The following is a 20,611-nucleotide window of genomic DNA, read 5'->3' as shown; positions in this document are numbered from 1 at the left end:
TATATTTGATAAGATCAGCATTAAAATGGGTCCCGTTGTCTGACCATATGACCCGAGGGACCCCGTATCTTGGGAAATATTCCTTTATTAGGGCTTTAGCAGTTGCTAGTGCAGTATCTTCCTTGGTAGGGTAAGCTTCTACCCACTTACTGAATGCTCAAACCACTACCAGGATATACTTCAGATTATTCACTCTCTCCAATTGGATATAATCCATTTGGAGTACCTCAAAAGGTAAAGAGGGTGGAGCAAAATTCCCACTAAGAACAGGTTCCCCTCCTCCAGGATTGTATCATAAACAAACCATACAATGTTGGACCAGATGGGTGGCAGATTTCGAGATATTAGGATTATTCCAAACTGGGTCCAACAGCTGACCGATTCCCTTTGCTCCTATATGTGCATTCCCATGGACCATGGTTACTACTGCATTGACAAAAGCATTGGGGAGCATCCATCGTTGCTTCTCACTTAAATCAACCCAGCAGCCATTATCATCTAATCTCCCTATTAAATTTTACCATTGGGACAATTCGGCAGGGGTAGCTTCCTTCTGCATCTCTCGGACACTCTCCATGGTGTTATCGAACATATCCAACTCCTCCACCCACCTGGCTGAATTTACATACATTGGGGACATTTTAGATTTATCAGTGTCCTTTGCCATTTGAGCAGCGAAAGCATTTCCTTTTCCCACAGTATCCACTATGGCTTTATGAGCACTACATTTTACAATTGCCACCTTCCGGGGCAAGGTCAGCGCAGTTAACAATCTCAATATCAAAGGGCCATGTTGTATTCGTTGGCATGAGAAGTGAACAATCCCCTTTCCGCCCACAACTTCCCAAAACTATGAGCCACGCCGAAGGCATACTGGCTATCTGTTTAAATGTTTACCTCCAGTCCCTCACTTAGCTCACATGCCCATAACAAAGCTATTAGCTCAGCTACCTGTGCAAAATGATAGGGAACTCGAGCCGTTTCAACTACAGTATGCAGGGTGGTGATTGCGTATGCAGCTGTCGTTGTGCCATCTGGTAATTTAAAACAAGAACCATCCACATACAACTCCCCTTGGGGGGTCAGATAGGGGCATGTCTGTGAGGTCCCCCCATCCCTTCGTTTCTTCTTCTGTCCGAAATATACAATCAAGTATGTCATTATTTGGTTCATCCGAAGGGAGGGGTAGTAACGTGACCTGATTCAGAGTGGCACATCTTTTTATAGTAATATGAGGAGCAAACAAAGTCAATTCATATCCAGTGAGACGTGCACTCGTAAGGTGCTGTGTCTTTGTTTTATTCAAAAGGGTGTCCACAGTGTGCGGTACCATCAGTGTGAGGTCAGAATTTAGCACGAGTCCTTCCGACTGCCTAATGGCCACCGGCACTGCGGCCGTAGCCCTCAGACAGCTAGGAAGTGCTCTAGCGGCATGGTCCAATACTGGTGAAAAATAAGCACAAGGTCTTTGCGCTTACCACCAAATCCTTGCGTTAACACTGAAAGCGAGCAACCGTCCACCTCGTGCACGTAAAGTACGAAAGGTTTTCGGTAGTCAGGAGTTCCTAAAACAGGTGCAGAACAAAGAGCAGTTTCCAAAGAATCAAAAGCTTTCTGACACTCATCCGTCCAGGGTAAAGGTTCATGCACTTCTTTCATAATTAAGTATAACAGCGGTTTATTGAGAAGAGAAAAATTAGGAATCCACTGGCGACAGTAAGAGGTTATGCCGAGAAATGTACGAACATCTCGCTGAGTATGAGGAACAGGCATGTTAAAAATAGTAGACCCACGTTCAGGAGTCAATTTCCTCCCCTCTTTCGACAGTAGATGACCAAGGTAGGTCACCTCCTGTTGACAATATTGAAATTTAGAAAGGGATACTTTATTTCCATGGGCTGCCAGATAAGACAATTATTTAACCGTAGCTTCCTTGTAGCCCTCCTCCATATCAGACGCCACCAACAGATCGTCTACATACTGGAGAAGGACGTTTCCTGAGGGTAGGGTCAATTCGTCCAAAATTACCTTCAAAGCCTGACTATAAATACTAGGACTTTCTGTATAGCCTTGAGGAGTATTGCAAAATCTAAATCTACGGGCTGATAATGAGAAGCCAAAAATATGTCTGCTTTCAGGATATATAGGCATGCTAAAGAAACATTCTTTAAATCAATAACCGAGAAAAATGTAGCAGTAGGGGGAATCATAGTCAGTACCGTTGTAATATCCAAGACCACTGGATTTTGAGGTACTACCACCTTATTAACCTCCCGGAGGTCAATTACAAAGCGGTACGTATCAGCATAATCAGGACTGCTCTGTATAGGAGCCTTCTTCAAAATCGGTAACATGGGGCTGTTACAAGTGTTAGAAGCTGTCTCTTCCACTACGCCCTTGTCTATTAATTCTTGTATTATCGACAGTAATGCTTTTTCTCCTGCTGGAGATATTTTATACTGTGGAATACGAGGCAACCGAAAATTGGGTTTTAACGTGATGGAAACTGGTGGATTATTCAATAAGCGTACATCAGTATCACCAGTTGCCCACAACGTAGAAGGAATGGCCGCCAGCTCCGGAGGGAGCTGGTCGTTTTTCATGAAATTCTGTTTAGTACATTGTTCTGGTGATTGGACCATCAAATATACCCCATCCGGAGAACAATACATTTTAGTATGCATCTTTTTTAACAGATCCAATCCCATTAAGTTTACCCCACATTGCGACGTCAACAAAAATGGAGAATCTACTGTAACTGGACCTATCGTGAATGAGAGTGGCTTCGCAAAGGAGCTTACCACTGGAATACCAGAAAATCCAACTGAAATATTATTATGCCCGGACAGAGCAGCCCCTGGCACCAATGAACGAGCAATCGAACTATTCATTGCACCTGTATCCACTAAAACGTTTTCAGAAATTCCCATTATTTGTCATTCAACATAAGGCCCCTTTTGGTCAACAGGTACTGACACTTGGCCCCTTCTCTGTCCGTGGCTGTCCTATGCATAAAAATATCCATCTGATTCGTCCATTCCCTAATCATCATTGCAATACTGCCTCCCCTTGCTGGTATCAAAATATTTCCCTCTGGACTCACCTCGTATCACTTTGTGTCTTTTCATGTCGCCTCGATCCACACCACCTCGTCCTCTTCCTCTACCTCTGCCCCTCACTGCTCCACTATGTGCTAAAAGGAAAGGACACTGAGCTCGCCAGTGCCCTTCCTGCTTACAATAAGCACACTGATTCTGGCCCAAAGCAACAGCCGGACCTCTTCCTCCACGTCCTGTCCCGGACCCTCTTGGAACAAACCCCCTTCCTCCTCCTTCATTGCTGCCACGTCCCTGGGCCACCTGTTGTAGTAATACACAGGTTTTAAGATCCTTAGTCTTTTTATCGGACTTGTCTTTACTCTAATATTCCCTATGCTCATAATATTGGGTTTTTAGGGATAAGACTTTGCTTCGTTTACAAGGAGTATATACCCACTGTTCTTGAAACCGTGCTTCAACTCGGGCTTGAATGACTTGATTGGCGTTATCCTTAAATTCCGGGATTTCAGGATGATAAATTGGGTGGACTTCTCGTATGGGATGCTGAAAATCCAATGTGGGGCATTTTGTGAATAATCTTTGCCGATATCGCATGATGGTAACCAAATTTCCGTATACATGCTCAGGTCCTAGTTCAAACTTATGGGCCCAGCCCACTATATCGTATAGGAACTGCGGGGCTCTCCCGTCGTCAAAACATTGTTCCCATAGAGAAATCAACCGATTAGCCATAGTTTCTAAAGTATATTGCTGCATAACCGGTTCATAATCCTTCATGGTTCCCCAAATATCTTCAATATTATAGATAGCATTCCGCACCCACTGGGACGCCTGATCTTTCACCATCTGTTTTTCCTTACATACTACAACAGCACGTGTATATAATCGTCGAACGCCCCTTGTTCCGGGAGCATGAAAGGGGGTCAAATCCCCCCTAGCAGGGGTTGAAGTGGCCGACTGGGAAGGCCAAGCCACCGAAGACGAAGGGGAGATCAATGTCATTGGGCACATGACAGGGGTCGATAGATCATCAGCCAATAAAGTAGCCATAGTAGGTGTCGTAGGGGAAGGAGCAGGAATAGTCCCTGCCGACATAATCGTGGCAGAAGTCGAAGGGGCCGTAGCTAACGCAACGGGTGCACCGGGGGCACTTGCTAGGGGTATCGCAGGATACACTCATTGTGGGGCATAAGGGGGTGGAGGACGCGTGTCTAATATGTCCTCTATTTCATCCTCTACCTCTGGTCGAGCTGTATAACTTTTATCTGCCTGCAGTCGAAACTGTCCGTCTAAACATTCTATCTATTTCTCAGTTTGTTCTTTATCATATGCCATAGCCTTTTGAGTTATGGTCTGACCATTCTGTATTTTTAATAACTTCTCTTCTCTAATTCAATGACGTTTTGCCTCTTTCTGCCATAATCTTAAACAATCAAATATTCCCTGACGGCTTCTTTTGGAGAACAAACGATCCTGTAAGTACTGTATTTTGTTCTCATCAAAAGACCCAGTTACAGGCCATTGTAATACTTCGTTATCTTTGGTGTATTTATGCCATAGGTTGCTAAATAAAATGGGCATAAGACCATGTTTTACATACATATCAAAATTTGGACTGTTTTCTGGTGGGGCAGGCTGACTTTCATCTAATCGTGTATTTTTTCGCTGACAACAACATCCAAAACATATTTTACTAAAACACGACATTTTTAGATGATCCCCCTTCACACTTCGTCACGCACAATCAAAACATGGCCATGTTCCATTCACCTTCAATCTTCGTCGATTCCCCACCACCCATGCACACAAATTTAAACATACAATTTCTCACATTAAGAAAGCAAAAATATTTTTCTTTTCAATTTATTTTTCGAGTGACATAAAACCGCCAAGGAACATAGCCTGTCGACTCCTGTCCATAAAGGAGTTGTGAACCTCCAGCCACCGGACCAAACAGAAACCACAAACAGCCAGTCCAGAGACTACCAAGAGGTCATCAGACAAGCGTTAACCACAAACCGGCCTACAGACCATCCCGCGACCCCCCTGGTTCACCTTCAGGACTATTCTGACTGAGCCCGCTACCTTAGCGCCGCTTTAGATGTGTCCAGAAATCTCCCAGGTATGACCACAGGCTTTTCCGAGGGCAGTCCGGCCGGGTGCGCCCTCAAAAATGCCACACCGAGGTGTCTGATTGCAACCTCTATTATTCACCAAACAGGCCCGTGGAGCATCTGCCTGTGCAGCCTCAATGCTGCCCCGTCAGATCTCCTAAACTCCTCGTGGTACGCCGACCACCAAACTACCAAAATCAGTTAACTGTTTTCTAAAATTTCTTTATAGCACAATCCATAAACAACAAACCAATACACTCACCAGGTGCACTCAAGTAAGATTGCAAGTTCTCCACTGCCCACTCCTGAAGATCAACTCGGATCGGTTCCTCGGTTCCTGGGTTACACCCGTAGGACTCCGGCGAGGGGTCACTAGCAGCTGGGGTTCTCTGATCATCTGAGCGGAGTTCGGCCAAAATCACATATCCATCCACCCCCCAACCAGAGCAGCACCCCCTAATGTCCTTATTTCACCCCGTATTACGGGAAGACGACCCCAAACGCGGAGTCCCGGCGGAGTCGCCAACTGTAGTACTGGAAAAATATCAAAAGGGCCACACTTACAAATAGCTCAATAACGTTATCAAATAACCAGTCAGTTGGCAGTGAAGAAATAGCAATCGTTTATTAACAAAGAACTCTGCGCAGAGGAGCCCCCTCGTTCACACCAAAATCAGTGCGTCGAGAAGACTGACGATTTACACATGAGACAAGTCATTTATACCTTAGTTACATTACATGAAATAACCATATTTGGCAACCTCCCAATAGGTACAGGATCTCAAGGAGTAACCATATATGGCACACAAAGCCTGCTTAGAAGTCTGTTTCTGCTATTATGGGGAAGGTCAGAAAGGGTAACTCCCTTTCGTCTCAGTACATGGGAGTAACAGCCTAGCGCTGGTAGGAATGTGCTTATCACCTCTGAAGCCAGATGCGACCTTGGGCCTTAGAGCAAAGAAATACATAGTGAATTCAGCTGTACTGTAACTCAAGTAATTGGGATTCGCTCAGTAACATGGAAAACAACATGTGATCATTACCCAGGCCCGAGTCGACGAATGCAAAATGGCGTTAGTATGGTTTCTCTGACTAATGCCTAACTTAACCTATACGAGGAAATGCAAGCTACTCTTCGTTCTCAACACTAAATAATACATAACTATGAATATACGTGTATGCAGCTACATCAGGCTAACAATGCCATATTAATAATGACGAAAAACTAAAATCTGTACCACACACCCTTTCACGCTATGTTAGCGTGAAAGGGGCTTGCAGTGGGTGTTGTGGTGGACGTGGCACCACAACACCCATTGTATTTGATACTGCCCCCTATGTACAAGGCTGGAGTACATAAGAGGTAGCGCCAAAACTAATACCAGAAAACCCTGGTCTTAAGTTGGCGAAATGAGGAGAAATGCATGATTTCTCCTCGTTTTTGCTTTTGCCATGTTTTCTGCCTTGTGCAGCCCACATGGAAAAAGCAAAATGCCATGTTTGTTTATGTACAGGAAGGTTTCCCTTCCTGTACATAAACAAAGCTACAAAAAATTCAATGTTGTCACTGGCATTTTAGGACTGTTTATGTGCAGCAAGGGGCACCTTCCTACACATAAACAATCCTCCCCTGCACATAGACACCCTCGCACTCTGGTGCAAGGGTGCTTGCATTGGTGCTAAGTTGATAAACTTAGCGCCATCGCAGGGGGGAATGCAAGGCTGCGCCACATTTTTGTAAATATGGTGCAGCCTTGCGTTTCAGAAGTGGCGGAGCGTGTCATTATGCCAAGGAGGCTAACGACACACTCCATCACTTCCTTGTACATATCCCCCATAGATTTCTCACTTGAAGTAATTGGTTGGTTGGTCGGCTAAGGGATAGCTGGTCCCATTCCCATAGTTAGAATTTTAATTTACTATTTGTTTAGTTTGAGCTAATTTGTTCACAGTCACTGATGTATAGCTAGCAGATATTGGTCAATAGCAAAAGTATCTTAGTAGGTTATCCTTTTCAGTTTTAGAACAAATTATGTTTTCTGCATAGTTGTAGCATTTGAGTTTTAAGGACGAGGTGAGTTATACTTAAAAATAAAGAGTAAGGGGGCGTGGCCAACGGCATGGCTGACTAGACGTGCCTCGCCGGAGCTCCGGCCGAGTTACCCCAAAATCCGACTTTAATCCTTGCCATCGAGCCTAAAATCCACACCACCCTGCAGAAAAACCTCTCCGTTTCGCAGTGTGCTAGTGATCCGGGTGGTTGTGTGGGCTTTCTCGGATTTTTGAGTGCGGAGAGGCTACGCCGCGGAGCGGGTCTCCATGATGGCGGCGGCGAGGTGCGGAGGATGGCGAGATCGCTGACTCACCGCTCGACGAGCGGCTGCCAGGCCGAGGGACAGACCGTGCAGTGCCACCCTCTGACTGATCCGCACCTGGGACGCTGAGCCGGGGAGACATTCCGGACCCGCGTTGGACATTTGGCCGGGAGAGCCGTTGGGCCAAGATGGCGGCGGGCAGTGAGTGCTGCGGCGGGATCCCGCCCCGCCCGGACACTGTGGAGAGCTAGGGGTCGGAAAGGAGAGACACGTCGAGGGAGCTGCACGACATCCGGACTTATCCAGACCACCCCGGCCGGAGCACCTCCCCGATCTACATCAACCGGTGCGAAGCACTCACGGACCGCGAAGGCTGAGAGCGGGGCGAGCCACCCAACGTCTGCTCCCCGCCTGCCCCCTTCGGGACACACGGATCGGGTCTCGCTGTTCCCCCCCCTGTCCGCGTGGGGACCATGGGGAAGAAGGAAATGGCCTCCAGGGCGCTGAAGCAGGGGCCCATGGACAACTTTGCAGCCCGAGGACGATGGCCGAACCACCGGGCTCCCGCCCCGACATGATTGTACTGCTGGAGGCCATCCAGGCATCCAGGACGGACATACAAGCGTCGCGTTCGGCGCTGGAAACAAAGATCGGCGAGGTTGGTACGGAGGTGACTCTGCTCCGCCAGGACTTCCGAAACCTATCTGAAAGGGTGTCGACTGCGGAGGAAAGGCTGAAGGAGGATGGCGAGGCGATCACCGCACTCAGGAGAGACGTGGCGGAACTCCAGGCTTCCCACCGTAACCTTCAATGGAAGGTGGACGATGCGGAAAACAGGTCCAGGCGCAACAACCTCCGTTTTGTGGGGTTCAGAGAAGGAATCGAGGGCAAAGACATGGCGGCCTTCCTAATGAACTGGCTCAAGACCACCTTCCCGAGGGCGCCATTTTCTCCCTGCTTCATTATCGAACGGGCGCACAGGGCGCTCTTGGCTAAGCCTCCGGAGGGGGCCCGACCCCGGCCAGTCATCGCCCGTTTTTTGAACTTTGCAGACAGAGACCTGATCCTGCGAGAAGCCAGAGTTCTGGGGGAGATCCGCCTGGAGAATGCTACGATCATGATCTTCCCTGACTATAGCCAAGAGGTATCGAAGCAACGCCGCGCATACGACTCGGTCAAGGCTAAGTTGAGATCCCTCCAAATTAGGTACATGCTTCTGTTCCCCGCCAAGCTGGAAGTGATTTACAAGGACAAGGCGCTCTTTTTTGCTCATCCGGAGGAAGCATGGCAGTGGCTGGAGGAGCACCCCATCCTGAACAGTAGGGATGTGGCCAGCCGAGAGGCAATGGACAAAACCGCCCGCAACAAGCCACGGTGGGACCTACCCAGGCCCCAGAGACTACGCTCCCGGAGGACCCAAAACAAGACCGCGGCGACTCCGTATAGAACCAGGGGAGCGGAGAACAGGAGGACTGGCGGGTCGGAGTCCCCCGACCCGACGACAGGTGCGAGAGCTAGCGCACCCCGGAGGGGAGCTAGATCGGAAGGGGACGACATGGAGGATTCGGAGGGCCCTTCGTCCGGAGCTGAGAACCTGGAACTTTTGCAAGAATCTTTACACCCGCTGGTCAAGGAGATCCGACACATGGAACTGGAACTGTCGGGGCAAGGCCCGTCAACGGACACACAGGACTCCCACTCATGAACATTGCTAATGTGCGACTCGATGGAGATGGCAACTCGGCGCATTAGGAGCACGCAAGTTGGCACGAAACCCCTCAAGTACTTTACTCTTTCTTCCTCAGAGTTCGCTCTACTGTTGTTTGAGTTGGGGAGGGATGTGCGGGAGGGCGACTGACCTGCTCCCATTGATAGTATGGCCCCATGTTGGGGCGCAGCTAGAAGGGGAGGGAGGTGGGGTGGGGGTGGGGGGGATTTGTTGGAACTGTTATTGCCTCATGTTGGGGTGTTGGTTTGTTGAAGGGGGGGGGACAGCACAACACCAAGCAGCGGAGTCGGGGAGGGTCACACTTACTACCATCCGGGCCCCGGGGCCCGGCCTTGGATGAGCACCGAGCAACACAATGGCAGGTACACTAACTGGACCGACCCGAGACGGCCCCGGGGTGAAGGCGCTCACGTGGAACGTGAACGGCCTGGGCTCCAAAATTAAGAGGGGCCTGGTCACGGCCTACATTAAACGCGCAGCGCCAGACATTATCTTCCTTCAGGAAACACATTTGAGAGGGAACAGATGCGCTTTCCTGGCACGAGGCCAATACGTGGTTCTAGCACATGCGGGGTACACCATGGACTCACGGGGCACGGCCATACTCATTAGAAAAACGACCCCTTTCACTGTAACGCGCACATGGTTAGATCCACAGGAAACATTTGCAGGGGTGCAGGGGACCTGGAGGAGACGCGGGTATACGCTGCTGTCGGTTTATGCCCCACCCAAGCTTCAGGCACGCACAATGCAGGAGGTCACCAACATACTACTGGACACGGCTGACACGGTGCAAATCATAGGGGGGATTTCAATGATGTGATGTGCACGGCACGAGGTAGGTCTAGCAGCTCCCACACAGTAACAGCAGACACGGCGCTTGCACGCCAGATGAACACACTCGGCCTCACTGATGTTTGGAGGTGGCTCCTCCCCGCGCAGGCCGAATATTCTTTTTTCTCCGGGGCACACAAAGTCTTTTCAAGATTGGATTATATCTTCACCTCGAGGCAGGAACTATCATTGGAGGACCAGGCCGAGTATAGGGCGAGGGGCATATCAGATCACTCCCCACTGTTTGCACACATAGGACGAGGTGGGGGGAGAGGACGGCCTCACTGGCATATGTCGGCATGGGACATACAGACTCCTGAGATTCTGGGTGGTATCAGAGCAGATATTCGAGTGTTTGTGGCAGAGAATGAGGGCTCGGTACAGTCTAGGGTTACACTGTGGGAGGCCATGAAAACAGTCCTGAGGGATCGATTCCAATCCAGGGTGGGTGAGGCTAGGAGGAAACGTAATGAGGCTATAGCAACTGAAGAGGCGACCATACTGACTCTAGAGGCCGAATACCACAGGTCAAAGAGGGAGGTAGACCTTAGGAAACTGTTAGATGCTCAAAAAATTTACAAGGAATTAACCACGAATGAGGCACGCACGCAGGCACTGGCCACCCTCCACCGTCTCTACGATGTAGGCGACAAATCAGGGAAACTTATGGCCTGGCTGAGTAGGCGGGAGAGGGCGGCCAGGTGGGTGGACGGGATCGGACTCCCCGGGGGCGTGCGGGCGTCCACGGATGACTCCATAGCGGAGGCCTTTGCGGCCTACTTCGAAGACTTTTATAGGGCTAGAGACCTCGGGGACGCGGAGGTAGTGCAGGCGTTCCTGGGTGATATGGAGGTCCCACAGTTGACCCCCGAAGACAGCGAGGCCCTGGAAGCCGACCTATCCCTCGACGAAATCACGGAGGCGTTAGCGCTATTGAAGCCCGGGAAGGCGCCGGGCCCAAACGGTTTCCCGGCGGAGTTTTTCAAACGGACGGGGGACCTCCTCTCCCGCCACCTGAAGGGATTGTTTGTCGAGGCGTTTGACGCCGGGCGTCTCCCGCCAGATTTGACCCTAGCCACCATAGTCCCGATTTACAAGGAGAATAAACCCAGGGAGGAGTGCTCCTCCTATCGTCCGATCTCTCTCCTTAATATCGAGACCAAACTATTGGCCACCATTTTGACGCGACGCTTGCGACAGGTCATTACAGATCTAGTGCACCCAGACCAATCTGGGTTTCTCCCGGACAGGGCCACCAAACTCAACCTACGGCGTACCCACAATTGGCTCCAGGAAGTTTGTGACAGGGATGAACCCCACTGGTTCCTCTCCTTGGACGCAGAGAAAGCGTTCGACGCGGTGCATTGGCCCTTCCTGATGGGCACCCTTGAACGCTTTGGGATAGGGCCCAAGTTTTTAGGCTGGGTGAAGCTGCTATATTCGAACCCCAGGGCGAAGGTGCGGGTCAATGGAAGGCTTTCCAGGGAGTTTGCGATAGAGCGGGGGACACGGCAGGGGTGCCCGCTCTCCCCGCTCCTTTTCACCCTCACGATTGAGATCCTGGCGATCCGCATTCGGCATAACCGGGATGTAGTGGGGTTTCACTGGGGGGAGTCGGCCGCGGAACAGGAGAAGATCTCCCTTTACGCTGACGACGTTCTGCTGTATATCACGGACCCGGCTAGGACTATCCCTGCGCTATTTGAGGAATTGTGGGACTTCGGGGCAGTAGCTGGACATACCATTAACTGGCACAAATCGGTCATGTATGACCCGCAAGGGGCCCCTAGGGGGGAGTGCCTGCCCGAACACCTCCTACACACCACAGAAGGCTTCCGGTATCTGGGGGTCTTTATCACCCGAGATGCACGTCGATCATATACAGATAACATAGACAGGGTTCTGGTGGCAGCGAAGACGGAGATGGATAGGTGGAGACAGCTTCCACTCACCATCCTGGGCAGGGCCGCCCTGTATAAAATGATCCTCTTGCCGAAGTTTTTATATGCCCTCCAAAACGAATATTACCCTCTGCCAACTCCAACTATGACGAAAATCCACGCTGACCTCCGCTCCTTCTTGTGGCTGGGGAAACAACCCCGAGTGGCACTCACGACCCTGCAGCGCCACCAGTACAGCGGGGGAATCTCGCTACCTAACTTGGAGGCATACTACTGGGCTGAACACCTGGCCCCCATTAATGAGTGGATACATGCCCCTGCAGACCACCCAACTTATGCACTGGAAAAATCCAAATGGGGCGCTAAGACGGTGCTCCACTTCCTCTACGGAGGGAAGGGAGGACGTAAGCTTCTCCCGGCGACTAGAATTACCCTGACAGCATGGCGTAGAGCCACGGTAAAAATGGGATGGCAGGAAAGACCCACCCGTCAAACCCCCCTGTGGTCGTGTGGCTGGCTGGCCGAGCTGCACAAACTACGGGGATTTAAAAAGTGGGATGACATTGGCATCTCTACGATCAGGGATGTCATAGCGAGGGGGGAGCTAAAGACCTTTCAGGCGCTACAGCAGGATTTTGGCCTCCATAACACCCAATACTTCAGATACTTGCAATTACGGCATGCGTGGGGGGCGCAAAACATCTCCCTTACTGACATTCCCCAATATGCGCCACTCGAGGGACGCCTGCTCCAGGAACAGATACACAGGGGGGCGGTGTCCATGACATATAAAACACTGACAAACAATATGTTGGGAGACTTACAGGCTCTGAGGGAGAGATGGGAGGGTGATGTAGGCACACTAGAAAACCTGGATTGGGAACTCATCCTCATGCACCCTCGAGAAGTGGCCATAAAGTCGAGGCTTCGCCTCATCCAGTTCAAGGTTCTACACCGGGCCTACTTTGACAGGACAAGACTCTTCCGGATGGGGAGGGCTACTAATGCCTCCTGCCTAAGATGCCAACATCCACTGGGTGATTTTTTCCACATTATTTGGGGTTGTTCCGTGGTCCAGGAATATTGGAATGAGGTCTTCACTGAATTGTCAGCGGTATTGGAGGTGGACATTCCCAGGGACCCCAGGCTGGCACTCCTGGGCATGTCAACTGAGGTGGATGTCACGCGGCACTCACTCATCTTTTTGTTGCTGGCGTTGGTAGTAGCCAAAAGAGATATAGCGAGAATGTGGGGGGCGCCAGGAAGGCCCAATCTGGATGACTGGAGGCGAGGCCTGGACATGTACATGGCGGCTGAAAGGGTTACGTATAAAGCGCGGGGATGCCCGAGAAAATTCCGCAAAATCTGGGCCAAGTGGCGGCACTATCACGGACACGAGTAGGGGGGTGAACCGGAGGGGGGGGAACACGGGGGGCGAAATTGATCACTGGGGTGGTCTCATGTGTGACTGGTCTGAACCTGTTGAACCTGGAAGGGCTGGGGTGATGAGACGACGTGTGTTCACGACACATGCCTTGAGGAGTGAGGAGGGCACGGGGATTGGGTGGTAGAGTGGAGGTAAAGAGGACGAGCTGCTTGGGGGGGGCAGAGGGCGGGAAGGGGGGCCTCAAATGGAGGTCTCTCAGTTGCCCGGGGGTGTTTACATGGAGGTTGGGGGGGGGGGTTCGGGGTGAAAAGACAAAACACAAATTGATTATGTCATGATAACTGCCATGTATTGATGTGTTCCAAAAGTTGCGCATAATACGGGGGGTGCGGAATGTTGACGCTCCCCCGTGATGGCGTAATGCTTTTATTGATGATCGCATGATGCAACAATAAAAAGAAATTTTCAAAAAAAAATAAAAAATAAAGAGTAAGATAGTAAGTCCTTGAGGGATTCCTGTGTTCGAAGGAAAAGGGTCAAAGCAGATAGGAATGAGAGAGGAAATCAGAGATCTGGTAGGGAGAAATCAGCCCAGTGGAGGATGGTGCACTGAATCCCAAGCAGCTCCAATCTCCAGAACAGCTTAAATGATGGACCATATCAGAGGCAGCAGAAAGATCCATAAGAAGGAGTGCTGTTACTGTATTCAAGTGCACAGATGCTTTGATGTCATGGGTGGAAACCTCATTGGATGGCAGAGAACGGATAATTCTACTTAATTTTGGATGATAATTGTACATAAGCACTGTTTCAATCAGTGTGCCTATGAGAGAGATGTTGCCCGTTGGACAAAGACTATGAGAGCTGGGTCAGAATCCGTTTTTTTTTGGAGTAGGCTTAATCTATACAGTTGTTTGTTCTTCAATTAATATTCCAGACTACAACAAATGGTGGATGATGGCTCTGGATTGATTTGCAGCTGAACTGTAGATGAGAATGCCTTGAATATATGAAATCTGTGAGGGCCCATTGGAAAGTCTGAATGGCATTGTCTTCTCAAAGTAATGATGAATTCATGCATAGAGTTTTATAAGTACAGTATATTGCATGGGGCCCTGTACTGAGGAGTTTAGGGCAACGTGTGAATTAAGTGAGTGAACATATTTGGTATTATCATCAAAGTGATCTGGTGGGTCAAGGTGAGGCTTTCCAGGAAGGATTAGAACCCCAGATAAAACATTTGAACTGAGATTGTTGGGTCACTAGCAATGACAAGTTGAACTGAACTGAGCATGAAAGGTGGTGAGATCAAGTCACCCTCATGGTCTGGTAGATGTTTTAGCAACTGTGGCTGCAAAAGTGAATGTTGGCGAGGAGAACAGGACAAGGATTTTAATTGAGGCATGTCCACTCTAAATCACTTGCTATTTGTCTGTAACAAAGATTAAGCTTCTGCAGAGCCAAATGTACATCCGGGGTAGAAATTTAATGCGATAAAAAAAAGTAGGGGAAGTCAGACAAATAACATTTTGAAATCACGGGTGTTGTAAAGGTAATGTGACTGACACACATATTTTTAACTTGTAGATACTCCTGATGAAGGGTTTTCAAACCGAAATGCATTGAGTAAGATGTGTATCGTACTGAGTGGAGGATTTGAAAATTCGGCCCAAGTTCTTTTGACGTGATGAAAACTAAAAGAAAAGTATTTTTGAAAAAGAAGGAGAAAATAAAACGGATAAAAACTGATTACTCTGGTTGAGGTGTACTACTTTAAGATACCAATGTGTATACGGCTGTGCAACATGACTGTGACCCACTAAACGTTGGTTACCACTTTCAAATGAATTATGCCCAGGTGTGTAGGAACGGCGCACTATTTTAGGTGCTGCACGCTAAAGGGGAATAAAATGCAAGAAAACATGAATTATACAAGAAGAAACTGGGTGTGCTTCAGGATACCTTTTTCTTGTCATCACAACCATTTGAGCCAGGTTCAACATTTCTGTGTTAGATAGCTGGCAATTGGGAATGGGTGTTTCAGATTCATCAATTAAAGTCCCCAAGAATGCTAAGATGGGAATGTTTTAGTCTGGTTTGTAAGACAAAATCTACGAAGAGTTCTGGAAATGTCTGATTGTAAAAGTGAGAGGCCTATAGATGAGAAAAGTGGAAGTGAAGGAGGATGTAGGAAACATTGGATGAACAGTGAATTGCATTCAGGAGCGAGTGTGGATTTTGTAGGTATTAAGCATTTATGGGAAAATGGTACTCCTCCTCCAATTTTCTTAGTGGTGAGATTTCCAATGAAGATAATGTAATCATAAGAATAGCCTGGTCTGAAATCATCACCTAGCCCAGCTTCTATAATAAAAAGCAGTTAAATTCTAGATTCTGAAAGGAAGCCACAGATATTGGTGTGTAGTTTTGTTCAATCCATTTGCATAAATCAGGACTAATCAGGCTGAAGAGTGACATTACAGGATTAGGAGTGCAAGAGCAGGGAGTTGAGGATGCAAAGAGGGAGCATGGTTAAGGAGGGTAAATGTTTGAAGATGAGAGAGGCTAGACAGGGTCAGCTGAATATTGATGCATTTCAGGATGCAGTATGGGCAAGGTAATTCAAACGATGGAAGTAAAAGTGGTTTTGACTGAAGATCAGAACATGGGTGTTTCATACAAGGTCTGGAGGTTTCTGGAGTAAGTGTAAAGAGTTGGAGGATAGGCAAGTTTTAGATGTATAAAACACATTTACAAGCAAGAGTAAAGCTAATGCTAGAGTGGTGGGTGAGGAGCGATGTTGTGCATCCAGAATAGTAAGGTAGGAAGGTATGTCATTGAAGTGGGTGGAAGAATAGAGTCAGAAGTATGAGGGTTGGTGTTAAAGGAAGGCAAGTAGGAGGAATGAAGAATGGATAGGGAGAGAAGTAGGGATGTGGTTGAAGGAGATGAGGTGAGATGGGAAGACCTAGGTGTCATGGGACAAGGAGAAGAAAGCAAAATTAAAATTAGTGGGGCTAAAGATGATAAGGTAGAGGCAGTAGAAAGGTGAAACATGAGTAGAAGAGATAGATTTTGCTAAAACGAGGTGGGAATAGAGAAAGGCTTAGATAGGTGGGGTGTAGGGTTGCCATGAAGGTAAAGAGGGCAGTGCTGATATTGGTAGAGAAAGGTTTGTCAATTGCTCAGCTTAGCAGTCGAGAGTGCTGTCCTTCATTTTAGCATATTTTGTCATGATTTTGACATGGTTGGTTGATGGAGAGATCATCTTTAATGGCCAGATGCTGCGATGAGATTTGATTTCTTCTGGGCATACTGATTAAACACAATTGTGTGTTGCTCTTTTGGTGCCTTCGATATATCAAATATGTTGAATGAATTTATGTGAAAACATATGGCATATAGATTTGGAGCAGTGAAAGCTCAGCTAACAAATCAACAACAATCTGTTGGTTTAACCTAAGTAATGTATTTTTATAGGTAAAAGGTACATTGAATACTATGTTTAACAACAAAATGTATAATATCAAGACTTCTCTCGAGGCGGATGAACTATTAGTCTCCATCAGTGAATTTTCCCACACCCCTAGATGATAAAGAGATTCAGTTAAATAAATAGTAACGGTGTCCCCGGCATCAAAATAAAAAACATATGCAGATATATATTCATATATAAAAGAGTATGCACAACAGCCCAAAAAAAAAAAAAAAAAAGGGGAGGTATTCAGATGAGCACATAATATATGTATCTGTGTAACTAAAAAAGAAGTTAGATAGTCACAAAAAAGGAAAATGAGAAAGTTAAAGAAAGGATTTTCTTCCTCTTTCTCCTCTTACTCCTTTATATGTCCCAATATTATCGACTGATCGATAGACTAGATAAATGGGGCCCCAGGTAGGAGTACGTCGGGGGCGACAACCTGGCCAGCCATCCGGCCAGAGTAAGTAGGGAGGGGTTTTCCAGGGGATGGAGGGGGCGGGAGAGGGGGTAAAAGCACAAAAAAGTCCTCATAACCAAAATTTAAAAAATTGAAAATTCATCTATTCCAGGGCCTATAGCATAAGAGTGGTTAATACCAAACTGATAAAGGACATATACTAAAAGGTCGAATAAAGAGAAAACTAAAATTATTAAAGGGAGAATGGGCAAAGAGAGGCAAGGGATGGGTAAAGAAAAATGAGAGACATTAAATTTCTCTCCTGGAACGTAAACGGTCTGCGCGTACGAGGGAGAAGAAATAAAATCATGCAGTACCTCAGAGATTCGCCCGCGCAGATCATAACGATCCAGGAGACACACCTAAACAAAAAAGAGATTACAGACATCTTTAAAAAAATTAAGATGGGTTGATAAAATCGTTACCACAGACCATAATGCAAGCATTCGTGGATTAGCCATCATATTTAAAAAAGGCGCTAGAGCTCAGATTGACGATCTGAAGGCAGATCAGAATGGGAGGTGGCTAATAGCTAATGTCCAGCTAGATCTAAGGATATTTACCCTAGTAGCTTACTACGGACCTAACCAAGATGACCCCTCTTATATAAATACAATACAAAATCATCTGATAACTATAACCAACCCAATAATATGGACGGGAGATTTCAACTTAGTATTAGATCCTAAATTGGATAAATCCCCTAATTCTAGGGCAATAATCCACAACAAGTCAAGAGATGCACTATTGTGCTGTATGTCCAATTTGGGATTGGAAGACTTCTGGAGACAGAGAGCCGGGAAAACATTGGGGGTCTCTTACCACAACTACAAGTATAAGCATAAATCCCGAATTGATTACGCCCTATTTAGTTTCTCTCTAAAAGACTTGAAAAGGAACATAACATACCTACCACCGCACTTATCGGATCATTCTGCCATCATTTTCTCGCTAACAGTAGATCGCGAACATAACTTTGCCTCATGGTCTTTCGACCGTACTCTATTATTAGAGGAAACGGAAAGAGAACATCTTATATCCGAGACCACTGCCTTCTTAGAGCTGAATTTAGACACTGCCCCTCTGGTTAGTGTGTGGGAGACATGGAAAGCGTACATCAGGGGTTGTATCACCAATAGGGTGTCTTACAGGAAAAAGAAGTACAGAGAGGAACTACTGTCAATAGAGCAAGATCTGGCAAGGCTGGATTTAGTAGATCAAGCACCCTCTACCAACTTAGAAAAGAAAAGAGAGCTAAAAGATAAATTAGAAACATTACTACAGGAGAGACTAAACAAACATTGGCAGGCCAGTAAACTCTCCCACTTTGAATATGGCGAGTCAGCAGGAAAGCTACTAGCCTGGAAAATAAAAGCAGACCAGGTTAGGAAACATATAAAAGAAGTGAGAGTAGATGGAGAATCAAATAGCAGGAAAACTGATACAGAGATTGGTGAAGCTTTCAGCGCCTTCTTCCACAACATTTATACAGACGAAATAATTGATAATATTGACAATACTGAGGAAAGAAATAAATGGCTGGAAAAGATGAACCTTCCTGAGCTAAAAGAACATCAGAGCGAGAATCTAGATAGGGAGATAACCCAGGGGGAAGTCGAAAGTGCCATTGAGAAGCTAAAACAGGGAAAAGCTGCAGGACCGGACGGGATTCCGGGTGAATTATATCGGGTCCTTAATTCCACACTTACCCCGATACTAACAAAGCTATTTGATGACATATTATTAAAAGGAGAGACACCGCCTAGCTCTTGGGGAGAAGCGAACATTGCCTTAATCCTAAAATCAGACAAGGACCCAACGGACTGTGGTTCATATCGTCCAATCTCGCTTCTCAACAATGACTATAAGATCTTTTCGTCAATTTTGGCCGCTCGTTTGGGAAGCGAGATTGGAGATATCATACACCAGGATCAAAAGGGGTTTATAAGAGGCCGACAACTTGCCGACCTAACATACGATCTAGTCGGAGCTATAGACATTGCCTCAACTTTTACTCTACCTCTTGCAATCATGACTCTCGATGCAACAAAAGCATTCAATAGAGTAAACTGGTCTTACTTAAATACCGCTATGGAAAAGTTTAAAATAGGCCCTAAATTCCGTAGAACGGTAGGCTTACTATATAAAAACCCTAAGGCAAGTTTGCTAATTAACGGTACACGCACAAATCCCTTTGAAATTACTAGAGGAACAAGACAGGGGTGCCCTCTTTCCCCCCTATTATTTAACATTTATCTAGAACCATTTGCTCACTCCATAAGAGAAGACCCCAATATTCCCCCCTTTTCGTTTTCAGGGTGGGATAAGAAAGTCGGGATGTATGCTGATGATATTCTTATTTACACTACAGACCCGACACAGGCCTTCCCTATTGTAATCAAAAGCGCGGAGGAATTTGGAAAGCACTGAGGGTATGGAATAAACGCAGGGAAGACAGAGATAATGGTCTGGAACATCACCAATCTTCAGCTTCCCTTAAGAACTTCAATGCGTTACCTTGGCATAAGAATCACCAAAGACCCAAACCTTCTGGCCCAGAATAATTTAGATCGCATCTCACGTGAAGCTAAAACATTAATGAAGTCTTGGTCATTTTTACCTCTCACCATCTACGGAAGGACCAGCTTAGTAAAAATGTCCATTCTCCCGAAATACACATTTCTCTTCAACACAATTCCTTTATTATTCCACACGACCCAATTAAAAAAATCCCAACAAAACATAAATTCATTTGTTTAGTGTTATAAATCATCCAGGCTGGCGTGGAAGAAACTGAGAAGGAGAAGGGAAAAAGGAGGTCTTGCTTTGCCAGACCTGGAATACTATGCGTGGGCCTTCCACCTGACCCACTCCAGGATGCTATTAAAGTCCCCACCAGACAACTCCAACGGCCATATGTTCAAAGCTATGCTACTGGGCTCAGACCTTCCATTGGACGGATTCCTATTTAAATTCGGGCATCAGAGGTTTTTCAAAAAAGTCAGACTAAAGACATTATACTGCCCCATAAAAGAATGGTCTCAAATTAAATCTAAGGCGGGAATTGCATACTTTTCTAATTATGCGCCGATCTGGGACTTTCCTGGGCTTTCACCGTATTTCACTCAGACGGTCAAAACAGTCTTACAAGAAGCAGGAATCATACGATGGGGAGAATTAGTAGAAGATGGCTCTCTTATCGATTGGGAATTATTTTCAGACAGGGTAACCTCGCCGTTATCTTGGTTCGTTTATAGTCAGCTTTCTAGTTGGCTGCGCTCTCAAACAATTAAAAAGATCAAATTTGGAGGAGACAGCTCCTTAGAGAGGAATC

Source organism: Lissotriton vulgaris, chromosome 3_1 (genome assembly GCF_964263255.1).
Source record: "Lissotriton vulgaris chromosome 3_1, aLisVul1.2, whole genome shotgun sequence".
Classification (NCBI taxonomy): domain Eukaryota; kingdom Metazoa; phylum Chordata; class Amphibia; order Caudata; family Salamandridae; genus Lissotriton; species Lissotriton vulgaris.
The sequence above is the reverse complement of the archived record's forward strand: the minus strand, read 5'-3'. Positions refer to the sequence as shown.